The 15,376-nt window shown below is 39.2% G+C and overlaps 1 protein-coding gene across 4 annotated transcripts in view; it reads right to left on the reverse strand.

The window, feature by feature from the left end:
* Nucleotides 1-15,376, reverse strand: part of LOC126183548 (uncharacterized) — a 363,013-nt gene that overhangs the window by 173,261 nt on the left and 174,376 nt on the right. The window lies entirely within an intron of this gene.

Here is a 15,376-nt window from a genome sequence, read left to right on the forward strand (position 1 = left end):
GATGATAACATGACAATTGTGCAACTTCACTTGCAGTTTTTCACACTGTAGTCTTACAAAATTCAACAATCCTCCTCATGTATAGCTTATACTGCCTAACGAAGTACACATCAAGAGGATGGTAATATTTTGTTGTCTTGGGTTTAAAATCACTGTTCAGAAAACTTTCATCCAACAGAGTACAATTTTTTATGATCCGACCAAGAAACATACAGCATCAGGCTCGTCACATAATCATGTACATCTTCACCAAGGCTATAATTAGATATCTTTTCATATGCTCTTCCATCTTTTTCCCACTTTTGCTTGCCTCCACATGAATGTTTCATAGGCATGTTGCTTCAAATTTGTTTGAAACATCTGGGCCAAAATGCCTTGCAGCTCTTGAAATCAGATAATAGGACTTGTTAGCTAATCTACCCCTCACTGATATGGCCACATTAATTGTATGGTTGGGTGTAGAGCTATGTATAAATTGTAATACACTATCTGTATTTTTCTCTCCTCTGGGAGACAGTGTGGACAATGAAGACATTTCATAATTACATTGATTTTTATCACTGTTCCAAACATTTTATTTATCCACACTCAAGTCTGTTACCTATCTGTTCACTTCTTCCACAGATTTTTGTTCCTTCTGGACAATACTATGATGATATTCTATGTTCTTACAAGTGATGAACACAATAATATATCTGGTAGGAATGTTATATTCAGTGTAAGGTTTGTTAATAACAGTAACTGAACCTGTGAAATTGTCCAGGCCAACCACTTTATATGCTTCTAGTGTCCACATTTGCAGATGCCCATAGTGAACAGCAGTACCACATGCTCTTGTCCTTATCGAACTGTTAACAGTACATACTCTTCTAAAGTTTTTAATTGTGACAGCCTGTTTCCCTCGAAGTGACCCTGATATCATCTTCTGCTACGCATAATCTAATATTACCTTGCAATCTGCCAGTGCCTTGTAAGATTACTATAGGAGTTCAAGCCACGATTGTAACTGTCTCCATATACATTTTCCAGTATGTTGTCATCAGTATACTGGCACTAGACATTTTAGGTGGTGATGGTTCATACTCACTTCTAGTTGAAGGGGCCTATTGCTCTGGAGATGAAAGTCTTGTACTACTGGACAAGCAAACTTTGGGTACAGGCTCTTCCTGTCTTCCTACACCTATCCAGTATATCTTCTTGCATTTCCACATCATCCCAATTTTATCTGTGAATTATTATGCTATATAAAATATTAGTGAACACCACATCTGCAACTCCAATCACATTTCCACATACAACACATTACAACTTTGTCTCAAACATTTTGACACCATTTATGGGATTAACTCACCTAATTATACCAATATATACTCTTCAGTCTCTACCCCACAACCTAACACACTAAAAGACAGCCCCCTATTGCAGCTATACTATTCACACAACCAATACAGATGGTATTTCATGAAAGACGCCCAGGAGGGGTCCGCAGTTTGTATGGTGCGTTTGCCGTCTGTTGCCGGTGTGTCTGCCGGCTATCGATATACGTAGGTCTCGGACACCAATACTTAGCGTGTGCCTCCTACATTGTGCAACTGAGTGTACTGGTGTTTTCTTTCGAGGTTTTTTTAAGGTTAATTGCTTTAAATATTGTTGTTAGATGTCATTATTGCCACTTCGCCGAATCTGGGGCTTTCCTTGTCTGTGTGTAGCTGGGCCTCATCCTCAGAACACCATGTGTGTGTCTTCTATGCTGTGTGACTGAGTGTTCAGGTGTTTTCTGTCGTCTTTCCATTCGGTATGGTGTACATGAAGGATCAATGAGTGTTTCTTTTGTTGAACTGCACAGAAATAGAATTGTATGTGGAATGTTGGCTTGAATTCATACAAAAATTTCCCAGTATGCATGTTCCCAATGATTCGACAATACACAGATTAGTGAAAAAATTTCAAGATACTGGATCTGGTTACACAAATGAATGTCTAGAGAACCTAGTGTTTTACCTGAAAATAAATTAGACAAAACAGGGGAGGCCTTGGAAAGAAGTCCTAGAAAGTCTCTGTGCCGTTTGGCACTTAAGACTGGTGTGTCAAGAGCATCTCTTCACAGTGCTGTGCACAAAGTGAAATTGAAACCATACAAAATCACAGAAGCGCATCAACTGAGGAACTCAGATACAGTTGCTCGATCTCGTTATTGCAACTGGCTGTTACAGTCTGTGCACGATAGGGAAGTTGATCCTTAAATGCTTTATTTTCTGATGAAGCATGGCTGCATTTGTCAGAGTATGTTAATTCTCATAACAATCGACGTTGGAGCTCTGAAAATCGTCATGACTTACATCAACAACCTCTGCATGAGCTGAAAACAGGAGTTTGGTATGCAATTACTGCAAGAAGAATTACTGGACCAATCTTTTTCCATAAAACAATACGTTTGGACAGGTACTCAAATAATAATTTTTCCCGTGCTCCAAATGTGAATGCAACAGGAAGAAATCCTAATAACCAGTACAGTGGAATGTACCCTCTGCGATGCACCTTGTGGTGGTTTGCAGAGTGTAAATGTAAACATATGTGAACAATATAATGTATCCTTTTTTTTTTTTTTTTTTTTTTTTTTTTTTTTTTTTTTTTCAAGAACTAACACCTAACGAAAAGATGTACCGATATTTCATGAAGGACAATGCAGGCCCACACATCATCAATGCATCAAATCAAGGACAGTTGTCCACCCTCCTCGTTCTCCAGATCTAAATTCGTGTGATTTTTATCTTTGGGGAATGTTAAAAGGAAAGGTGTATGCAACCAATCTCCCCACACTCGAAGAGTTGGAAGACAGGGTTTTGGATAGTCATTTCCCAGATTCTGGCAGCAGAAATTTGTCGAGTGTTTGCTAATGTGTTCAGGAAATATCAGGCTGCTCTTACCAGAAAGTGACATCATTTTGAGCACCTACTGTAAATAAAGGCAAGCTTCAGTTAATAATATGGCAACACTATTTATGCGTAACTCAGGGGGAGTGCGCTTGCAGCCGACTACCAGCAAGTTAGTGTCCGAGAGGCAGATGCGGTGGCGGCAGCCAGTGAGTGTGCCGTGCTACCTGCAGACTCCTCCCAGGAGTCTTACATGAAACACCCTGTACTTTTTAGTGCAGGTATCACGTGCCACCATTGGATGGTGTTAGCAGACAACACCTGCATTTTGTATGTGAATGGCCAATAACACAGTTTTTTGGGTGAGAAATTTATATTCTACGCACATTTTGGTGTGGTTCTTAGCGTTCGTGGTCACACACTTCCTTTGATAGTAAGCGTCCTCAGCTGACAACTACTTAGCTATATCAGGGGATGTGTGTATCTTACAGAATGTTTTTGAAATGATGAGCTTTCTACCCCTCTCCTCCACTTCAATATTGTTTCATTTTTGCTCCATGGTGCAGCTGTGAATAGCCGTACAGTATGAACAACAGTTTTCATGAGAGTGTACATAACCTGTGGTGTCAGGTATATGAAGTACCTCAGACACCAGGTGCTCAAATTTTCCATTAGAAATATCCCTTATGCTTGATATACACTGTTTGACAAAGAAATTGAAATACCCAGAAGATATTTATTTATTTACATTTTCTTTGCGTGGAGCCATCGTAATGATGGCTTTTGCAAACGTCACACTTAATACTATGGTTACATTTACAAACATTATATTCTGTAGCTGTTGCTTCTTATGTGTATATTTTTCATTTTTCACATTACAACTGATATGCTAATGCTTCATGTTACAATCACTACCTTAAAATTCGTTGAAAGAATACAAACATTTTTCTATTAGAAAAGATTTTAATTTTGTTTTAAAAACATTTCCCCTGTACATTCTTAGAGAGTTCGGTAACTTATTATACCAAATCAAACCACTGATAATATGGACTTCTATCAGTCATTTTTAACGTTGTTCTGTTACGGAAATAGTTACACTATGTTGTAGTGTTGTGATCATGTACATCACTGCCCTTGATAGCTTCTGTTGGTTGAATTATAAAAAATACATCTATATTCAAGATGTACAGAGAATATATTGTCAGATATTTCTGCTGCACAATCACTTCACAACATGAATCTCTATGTCCCATCCCATGTATATGTTTTATTGCTCTTTTCTGTAGTAGTAGTATTCTTTTTAAATGTACATCAGCTGCACAGCCCCATAGTTCAATTCCTTAATTGAGAAAGGGGTAAAAGTGTTCCATAATATACTAATTTCAGTGCTTGGCTAGGAACTATCTTTGCGAGTTGGCTTAGGAGATATATGGCACTACTGACTTTTCCGCATACGAAATTAATGTGGTATGTCCACCGCAAATTTTCATCAACATACACACCCAGGAATTTACAGTTACCATTTTCTGTTGCAGAGATATTACACACACTATTCATATTGTTGTGGTGAGAACAGCCTGTTTTAAATGTCAGTAGTTGAGATTTGGTGACATTCACCTTGAGTCCCAGATCACTGAAGTATTTTGTTACTTCTGTGACACCACTAGTAGCAAGAGATTCTAGCTCATTACATTCACTCGCGTAGAATAAGATTCACGTGTCATCTGCATAGCTTACAATATGGGAGTTAATGGTTTGTGCAGAGGGTCCAAGGATTGACCCCTGTGGTACACCTTGTAATACAGGTTCACTGGTGGACTGGGAGTTCATGATTTTATTATCTAGTTTGTATGACAATTTAGTGTTTTTCTTACAATTCAGCAGGTATGTGGTTAGAAGTTTCATGGCTTTATCCCCGATACTATAAGATTTTAGCTTTTTAAGAAGTACCCTATGGTTTACCGTATCAAATGCTCATCAGATCCAAAACTATACCTGCAGTCTGCATCTTCTGGTCCAACAGACAGTACACTTCATGGATGAACTGTGTAACTGCTGTGGTTGTACTTAGCTCTTTTCTGAAGCCATGCTACGAATCTACAAGCAGTTTACGTTTTGTGAAAAAGGCACTTAGCTGAGAAAGGATAATGCTTTCGAATATCTTACTAAAAATGGGAATTAATGATATTGGTCTATAGTTGGACACATCTTCCTTACTTCGCTTTTTATACACTGGTTTCACTACACTCATTTTTAGAACTGTTGGATACATGTTCTCTCTAATGTTGCAATTAATCAGGTAAGAGGTTTAGAGATTTATTTTAAGCACACTTTAGTAATAGCACTGGATACGCCATCCCATCCAGATGAAAATTATTTCTTTAGCATGTATACTGCCCTGCGAACCTCCTGCTCATTCCCTTCCACAAATTCAAATTCGGTACACTGGGTGAGATGGCATCGGGTCTCTAACTGTGAATCTATAATATGAGTTGATTGTTCACCAGAAATGTAGTAGTAATTAAAAATATTAATACAGTATCTGGGTTTTTTATAATGTTACCATCTGTCTTATGCTGAGTGGTTCCATGTTCATCTTGTTGAGACCTTTTCACTATTTGTCAAACAGCTTCAAGATGCTTTGCTTATGTTGTCAGACTGTTCTATTGTTTTGCTGTTAATCTGCTTCCTTAGGTTAACAATTTCAGTTTTAAAAGTTTGCTTGGTCCTATTGTATTTTTCCTTGAAAACCGGCATAGTAATGGCTTTATAAAGCTGGTTTAGATCATGTACTTGCTGCCTGAGCCTAATCAGATTTGTTGGGGGTTTTAGTCTAGGATTACTTCAATTTTGACAGTGTTTAACTACCTTCTGGATTTCTCTGACTGGACAACTATATTCATAATGATGCAGTAGGGTTGAGTAGAATTCATTCCATTTCTCATCCGACCGTTTTACCTGGTACAAGGAATCCCATTTCTCATTCGCTAGTTTGTGTTTAAGAGCATTAATATTTGAGGTATTCAGCATTCGTTTCTGTAGCACAATTTTTGTTATTTTAGGCACAACTGAATTTTTGTATTCTACCACCTGACAGAAGTGGTCAGGATGAAGAAAATCTAAGTTACTGTAATTTACCTTATCTATAACATCTTTGTTGATTATAGCATAATCTATTCTAGTGGAACATGTGTCCGTCACTCTGGTGTCTGAGTTCACTATATTTACAAGACTGTATGAGGTCAGTACATCACTGAGTTTCAGGTTTACTATACTATTTGAGTTTGCATCTATATTAAAGTCACCTAATATAATAAGGTCATTAGAACCGGACTGACCAACAACACTACTAAGTTTATCCATAAACAGCATTACAACAGCATTTGGTGGCCTATATACTCCAATCACTTTATGCTTTGGTAACTTAAGATCATTACTGTGGGAGTACAATACCTGTCATTTCAATTGATCCTTCTTTGGTGTGGTGTTCAAGAAAGGAAATTTTTTAAGCTTTTATATCCTTATTAAGATAAAATGCCACACCACTACCTTTATGGCTTTGCTACAATAACTAATGGTCATATGTCAATGTAACTTCGTAGAGTTACACACCACTCGTCGGTATGGAAATGAATAAGAGTTGCAATTCTCTGTGACAAGTAGAAAGGCCAGACCTGACAGATTTTGAAAGGGACCTCTCTGTTGGTATATACATTTGGCCAGCTGGCTGAATCATTCAATAATCTGATTTGTGTGGCATTTGGGTGTGGCTTGGTCCCAAAGGTTGGACTGCTTTGGAACACGAACCAGGGATACTCAATGTCAAGGTTCCAGTCAACCACATCTGACCATCAAAAGGGAGGATCACTGTATTGAGCACTAAGCACACTGTAACTCCTTTGCCTCTTCACCTGCCATTTGAAAACATGTAATGTACTTGCAACATGACCTGGGGAGAAAGCTCTAATTCTTCCAATGTTTTGAAGAGGCACAGCAGTGTTACTCCTGGACTCATGGTATGAGGAGCCATCATGTACGACTTCAAGTTGCAGCTGGTAGTGACTGAGGGACCTTTAACAACACAATGTTATGTCACGGACATCCTGTGTACTTACATGTTACCTCTTGTGCAACAGCATCGTGGTGCCATTTTTCAACAGAACAATGCTAATCCACACATGCAACATGTCTCTACTAACTGTGCAAACGTGGTGTTGAATTACTCTCATGGTCAGCAATATCCCCACATCTGTTCCAATAAAGCACTTATGGGAAAGGACTAGTTACAACAGTTGTGTGCCAGCTTACCTCAGGAGAGAATAATATGGCTTTAAGGAACCCTTCTCGTCCAAATCAAAGCATTCATCAGGGCCAGAGTGGATGCGATGTCATGCTGATAAATGGACTCGGGCATCCAAGTTCTTTGTAAATTTGACTTAATATTGTAACCGCTGGAATAACATCACATACCCTCTCAACCCTAGGAGTTTCGTTTTGTTTCTTCCTTCCCTTCTAGGTGCTTCAACTTTTTGGTCAGGCAGGGTAAGTTGTCTGAGGATAATAAAACTGTAGCAGAGTACAAATAGAAGTATGTAAGGTAAAACATGGAAGATCATCAAAACTGTGGAATAAACTAATTTTCCTAGTATTAAAAACAAAAACATTTATTTCACAGTTACATGGTTTCCATGCAAATTTTTCATTTATTCTCAGTAATTAGAATTTTAAGTCATACCTAAAACACCAATAGCAACTGTGGGTAGTCTTAAATATGAATAAACTGCATGTAATGTTTTAAATTGAGACTGATTCATGATGATAACACATTCTGTGTCAAGTGTGTTTGTCTAATTATTTTGTGGCAAGCAGATGGGATGTAGGAGTTTGGAATTCCAGAGAAGGAATATTTAACAAGGGGAGCACACGTAGTTTAAAGATGGTTCTGGTTGGCTGACGTGGTTTTAGAAGACTAGACTTATGAGAATTATTGTCTGTTGGAACCTGATTAGTTGGAAATGTTTGTGAAAAGAAATTATGTAGGTGCAAAAATGGTGACTTAAGTGGTCAGAACACAAGTGTAATAAGTGTGCAAAGGTTTGAACCCATGGGACAAGCAGTTCACTTCCCCCAAAATAAAAAATCTGACTAGTTTTCACATAATGAATTCACACTTTCCATTTACTATGGGAATGTATCTCCCATGTTGATTCCTGTGTAAAACTAATATGCCACCCACATTGCTAACCAGACACATAAGAGCATTTCCTTTGTCACACAGTATCAATCAGTGCAGGACGAACCAAACAAAATACTCCAAAAGGGTTTAAGACATCTCTTGCCATCCCTGAAATGATAATATCCTCCAAAATCATCCTCCTCACTCTTACCACATCAGCACTCCACTATCCAGATTATCTAAGTAGTCTCCCTGCATGTTCCTGTGCAACATGTGCTCTCAATCCACAGCTGTAACTCTGTGAAAGATGTAGATGCAGTCCAATCTCTGTATTCAGCCACCATTTTCAACTGCAATCCTGTCAGTGCCATTTCTTACATAACATTAGAGAAATGGCTAGCTATTAACACTATCTCACATCAACCTAGATAAGTCTACAGGGCCCAAAAGTGTATATGGTCAAGAACAAACCACCTTTGTATTCCAACACTTACACTTCACAAGTAAAGATTCTGTCCTGCAGAAACTGCTCTGATAGCACAAGGTGTGTGTGAAATGCAGATGATAACTTAATTCTCTATTATAAAGATACAACAAGGAAAGAAGTTTTTCTTCTCCACTTAAGTGATTTGTGCATTGCAATTGTAATAGATGAGAGGTGTCACAAATGCACTTTGGATTGAAAATCACAATTTACATAATATTCAATAAATAAACAAAAAAGTAATTAAACCCTTCATTATTGATGGTGAAGCTGCTCTGAAGATAGTACTAAAATGGTCCGATATTACTGGTACATTTCTCATGACGGCCTTATTTTAACATTAACCACCACCACCACCACCACCACCACCACCACCACTCGGTGCTCGATGGCTTGGTTATCAGCATCCTTGCTGAGTATGAATAGGTGTATTTTATGTAGCGAAAAAATTCATTATGTAGTCACAAAATTTAAAACACATGCCATAGTCATTCAACCACTGTTTAAAATAAAAGGCAAATCTCTAGCCAAGCCATTTAATGCTCTCATATCAGTATACAAACAACATTTACATAAAATATGGAACAGTGTTACAGTTACGCCACACATTTCATTTTTGACGCAGGAGGAAATTGTGGTCAAAGTGCCAGGCTCTTTATAGATCCAGTAAAAATGGTCTCATTTTGTTGAGTGAGTAGTACGTCACAGTCAGTCAGTTGTTTTAAGTGTCTGAATTTTATTTCCACTCATCTCAAGTCACACTCTTCCCCACGTACCCATGATTGTCCTTCTCACTAGTGACTTAATTGATGTCACTGAATTCTTATCACAAACTTGTTTGAATGTGTCTGTCATCTCGTTACCCCAAAATCTGACCTGTCCTGTTCGGTACAGAAAACAGGGTAGCCAAAATTTTCTGTAGAAAATTTTCTGCTAGATATATTCTCTCGATGCTTTGCATAGCACTTTGTGAATTGGAACAGATAAGGAAAATCTTCATATGCATACATCTCATTTGCATAAGAGCCATCCAGATTGCATACAACCATGCATCCTAGACACTGAATTCTGTTGGCAAGTGAATGCTTGGGATGCTGCCTGGAAAAACTAATGAAAAGTCACCTAAGTCCCTTGCTTAGGACCATCTGCATAAACCACTGAATCATTACAGTGATTGTTTAAAATACAAAAGAATGTTTGCTGACAAAATATGCCATACCAATATTCCCCAGTCCCCCTCCCCGAAAGTAATTTAAAGTTCTTCCTGGGTATGTCTATCATCCAAGATAGCTGAATGCTCCACTGCTCTAGGAGAACCTTGGTGTCCTATACTGTTGTCCACTAAAAGCTGTTTTGCCTGGACTCGTAATGGCTTTGTGGCTCACATATGGTCAGCAACAGTCACTCTGTTGGAATGTTTGTATGTTGGAGATTCTTGGCTGACTTAGCTTTGAAGGCATGTTGCACAGTCAGGAGCCCTGTCAGATAGAAATGGTGGCTCACTAACTTTGACGCAGAGGCGAGGGATAGGCACTGTTCTTTTAGCTTCTTTTGTCGGTCTGATACCTGCAGAACACATAGTTGTTTGCACAGCTGTCCCAACATGCTATACAAAACAGTCCATGGTCCTGAGGCAGGGATGAGAGTAGCACAACCTTTATCAGTGACCCATCTGATTGACTCGCATATTATCGGAGCTGGTGTGGAATGATTAATGGTTTTACAAAACTCTTGCCTTGGCACTTTTCTGCTTGCTTTAATTATTCACCATGTTTGTGCTTTCATAACTTTGAAGACTAAATGGTTCTCTCCCGTTATTCTCACTCTGAACATTCACTGTGCCACTCACTTGTCCCTGACTGCACTACGGCATTTTCCATTCCACCATTGCCTCTTAAGCAATCCTCACAAGGGACATGTTTCCCATCATGAAGCATGCCAGATGTTGTGTCTGTCATGGTTGCTGCATGCTCTGAAGCAACATGCAACATCTCACAAAATATGTTCTGCATCATGATTTGTCTCATCATTTGGGAAGTGTCAAGACTGGAAATGGAAAGATTTGAAACTTGCATGGGTGCTGACGACCACAATGTTCAGTGCCCCACAAAGCAACATTGTCATCATCATGATTTGTGACTACAGCACTCTCCAGTAGCTATTCCCGGCTGCATCTGGCACGTAAATCTAACAGATTCTCTACAAAAATAGATGCGCATAAAACAGCTGCATATTGATAGCTTGAACAATGAACAGTTGATAGAGGAACACTATCTAATGCTGTACAACAATCTGAGATACATACTAGCAGAAGTAATTGTCAACTCAATTGAATCTCCATCCTATTTTCAGTTTTAAACCGAATATAGTTAGTCTCATTTCTATTGTCAGATTGCACATATATAATATCCATATTCTCGATGTTATATTGACTATCATGACATTGAAGTAACATACTTCATTGCACAGATTTCAAGATCAGGATTAGTTTCATAATTTCATTCGAAAGGAAGAGGAGAAATTTTCGATTTGCTCACCATCAATGGCAAAGATATCTACCAGCAAAATACTAACACGAGACAGTTCATAAAACCAAGAGATAGGTATATACACTGATCAGTGACAAAATTATGACCACCGACCTACTATCGATTTAAACCCATCCAGGCGATAGCAGTGCCAACTGGCAAGGTATGACTGCTAGTCAGACAAATGCACAGTGCATGTAGTATCAGTGATTGGGCTGTCCATGTGTAGAATGGAGAAGGCGGGTGATTCATCTAAGCTTGACCAAGGGCAGGTTATGATGACGCAGAGGCTTGACACGAGCATTTCGAAGAATCGATGACTCCTCAGGTGTTCAAGGAGTACTGTGGAGAAACAAAGCTGAAACCACGTCCAGATATCATGCGGTTGAAGGCCATGCCTTTTTACAAATGTTGCCTGTCATAGGCTGGGCAGATTGATAAAACAGGACAGGAGCTGAACTATGCCAGAACTAACACCAGACTTTCATGCTGGGCAAAGTACAAGTTTGTTTGTACACACAGTGCACAAAACACTCGTAACAACAGGCTTTGCAACCGATGACCTGTGCATGTGCCAACGTTAATATCATGACAATGGCAACTACGACTGAAATGGGCACATGACCACCCCCACCCAAACCCCCACCCCCACCCACTTTGCCCAGCACTGGACGTTGGCACAGTGGCAGAGCACTGCATTATCTGATGAATCCCGATACCTTCTTCATCATGCCAATGGGAGGGCACAAATCCGTCACTTTCAAGAGAACAGCTCCTTGACACCTGTACTGTGGCACAGAGACAAGCTGGTGGCGGCACCGTTATGCTCTGGGGTACATTCAAGTGGGCATCAGTGGGTCCAATGGAGCTTGTGCAAGGCACCATGATGGACAAAGAATATCATACATTGGTTTCAGACCACATTCTCCCCTTCATGACAATCATGGTTCCTGACAGCAGTGGCATTTTTCAAGAAGATAATGCGCCATTTCACAAGGCCAGGAGTGTGATGGAGTGGCTTGGGGAACACAGTGGTGAGTTCAAATTTATGAGCTGGCCACCAATTCATCAGACCTGAACCCTAATGAATACATCGGGGACGTGATTGACATGGCGTCCTTGGAATTTACAGAAATGAGGTGACCTGTGTGTGCAGATGTGGTCGAACTTACCGGCTATTAGGTACGTGGTCATAATGTTCTGGCTGATCAGTGTGTATTTCAAACAGTTTCATAACAGCGAAAACTTTCAGTGTGTAACTTGTGTTAACTTTCTGACACAGACTGTCAGTCATGTTAAGATTACTATGCACTGAGGAAACATTCTAGTCAATGGCCTATGTAGCAAGAATTGCAGCTAATACATTGATTCTAATAAGTAACTTTGACTGTTGCCAATAACCTTTCTATTACATTTATAAGAAAGCCCCTCAACCTTTTAGGGAGGAGGGGGGAGGGGGGGGGGGGGAATTTGGAAGGAGCTGGACACAAACGTGCTACCTTTCACACTCATGGTACTGTAACCTTCGCTACAGCTTCGATATGGCCACCGCTCCTCAATGTTGTATATACTGTGTAAAGGCTGTGTCTAAAAATTCCATTAGCTTTTACTAAACTGTGATAATTGTAGCAAAACCATGCAATTTTGATAGATCATCATTGTGCTGTAGCAATGAAACAGTACACTTTCACTGCACACAAATTATAACATTAAATGCATCAAATACAGGAAGCCTTTAACTACTGATATGAAGTATCCTGACTTTCATTGTAACAAATCGTACCTAAAATGACACTAACAAATCGTACCTAAAATGACACGTTTTTGAGAGTTCACAATTTGCTGATGCTTTGAAGCAGCTTATATTCAACCACATACTCAATACTAAAAAAACACCAAATACGGAGTTTAAATCCAGAAAATTCAGTGACTCCTACAGTCTGCTTGTGATGCGAAAATGATGATGCCTCTCATTGGCTGTGTTCCTCTCCATGGGACAAAAATGTGAAATGCCAGATTCTTCATTTCACACTTCGCAGTGTTGTGGAACATGGAATACCACACTGTGACATCACCATCTCCTCATCCACATACATTTTCGCATACCGTGAGAGGACAGCTTTAGGGTGTTCTGAGGTATTTCATGTGGATGTCTCAGCAATACGGTGAATCACGCATTCAATATAATCCCACAATTTCCAGATGCTAATGATCTTTATCAATGTGTTCCAATCTTACTAATTAATTACACAGAATCCAGTCTGCCTTGCTGAGCATCAATTTTGGTGGCTTCTTTTGTGTTCTCTTCTATTCAGAATGTGTGTCCAGGTAGGGAAGTGGTAGCTTGAGTGTGTATTGATATCCACTTGCCACACTACATTATCTGTGATGCAGGGAACAGAAGAAAAATTCAATTGCAAAGAACAAATCTACGGCAGAGCTAAATTGTGTCGCTCTCTTCAGAAGACAGATATCTTCTGACACAATCGGGCTCTCAGTAATTCTATCCCGGGGCAGGTGTTGTTGGAACCCCAAAACACATTACGTGCATTAAAATTACACACAAGTAGGAATGATTTAGGGAGTTGCCCAATGAGACCTACGATAGAATCTTTATCAAGTGAGTCTTATGGTGGCAAGTACTCTGGGCAGACATTAATTTTCAGTGACAGATGGATGACAACAGCCACTTAAAGCAAGCTGGTTGAGAGTGGAACAGGTGAACTGTGCATATATCAATAATAAATAATGCTACCCTAATCTTAGCTCTGTTGCCACTGATGTCATCTTCCCTTTGAAGAGAGAAGTTTTTAACACAAGGACATCAATCATTTTCAGTTGTGTCTCCTGCAGAGTGGCTTTTTCTGTGTAGGAATTTGAGCCCCTCCATATGTTTTTTGAACCCATTCACATTTCACTGTATTACGAGAACCATCTTTCAGTAAAAGTTTTCTTTTTCCCTTTCCCTCTGAAGTGATGGTGAACAGGAAGTGTTAGACGAAAGGGTAGTAATGTGTTTTGGTTCGTCCACGGTAACATCATGTCCACAACATTGACTTCAGCAATGGAAAGTAGCACTGCTCAGTTATCCGATGGTACTGATTTCTGCAGCTGATATAATAAAAGGTTTGGTGAATGCTAGACGTTATATAACTTTAAAGACTTTCTCGGCTCACCATTTGGGATTCTGATGATCTTCAGTTTATGCTTTTTGCTTTTCTCGGCATTAATGCACATCAGTCCTTGTTTCATATGGGATGATCACCTCAAGAACTGACACACATTATAGATGTACAGGGTTAATTTGCCTTAAGTGCCTTTGGCACCATCTATGGCATATGAGCCCACTGTTACTACCAAGAGTTGTATATCCAAACTTTTGGTGTTTAAAGGATCTCTCAGGGTTTGGCATGCATGTTTTAACTTCGGGGCAGATAAACCAAGCTTTGATATCCTCTGGTAATACAGGGGAGTTAAATGTCAAAACATATGCTTTATTTTTTTTTCTAATAACCCAATAATCTCTCTTAACAATTTTCATCGTGGCTTAGAAGCCAACGTTTCACCACTCTTCCTTTCATTCAATAGCCATTATATCTACCCCCATGCTGAAATTAAGGATACTATGCATTTCTGTTACAATAGGATATTCACCAATTTTTTTCAAACTTAAAAGCTTTGAAATTTGCAGTGTAGCTGTTTCGAAGTTGTCTGACTCCTTTCAAAGACGGGCTATTGCTTCTGAAGTTTTACATGTGTAGAAAGGGTGAATGTTTCTGAAATATCTCTCCCTCTCTTTACTACTATAAATGAATTTTGGCAATTTTATGCCCTGTTACTTTCTTTGCCATCATTCTTATGGTGTTTTCCTCAAGAGATCTGTCCATTTGAGCTGTTTTTTATTAGTTGAGTGTTAGCACTCCTTTTTCTACCAGAAGGCCAAATTTGAGCTGTAAAAATTGTTCCGACCCCACAGTTTGCTATGAACATAAAAAATCCACCCAGGCAGAAAACTGCTGGCCTGAATAAGCCTCACATAATAAAGGTGCTTGCAGTTGATTCAGAGGCTGCCAGTCAAGGTTCTTAGCATTCTTGTGACTCTCATATTTTCCATATGAATACTCATACAAATGAAAGCACAGGTATGAAGTTAATCGAATGCTCCAATCTTATGGAAATTACTCTCCTGGTAGTATTGTATAAAGTTATTTATCACATAATTCTTCCGGTTTTCCCAGCGATACACTGAATAATTGGGTCTTCTGCCTGTTATTCGCATCATTCTCACGATATTTTGACGGTCAACTCAATGTCT

Source organism: Schistocerca cancellata, chromosome 4 (assembly GCF_023864275.1).
Source record: "Schistocerca cancellata isolate TAMUIC-IGC-003103 chromosome 4, iqSchCanc2.1, whole genome shotgun sequence".
Classification (NCBI taxonomy): domain Eukaryota; kingdom Metazoa; phylum Arthropoda; class Insecta; order Orthoptera; family Acrididae; genus Schistocerca; species Schistocerca cancellata.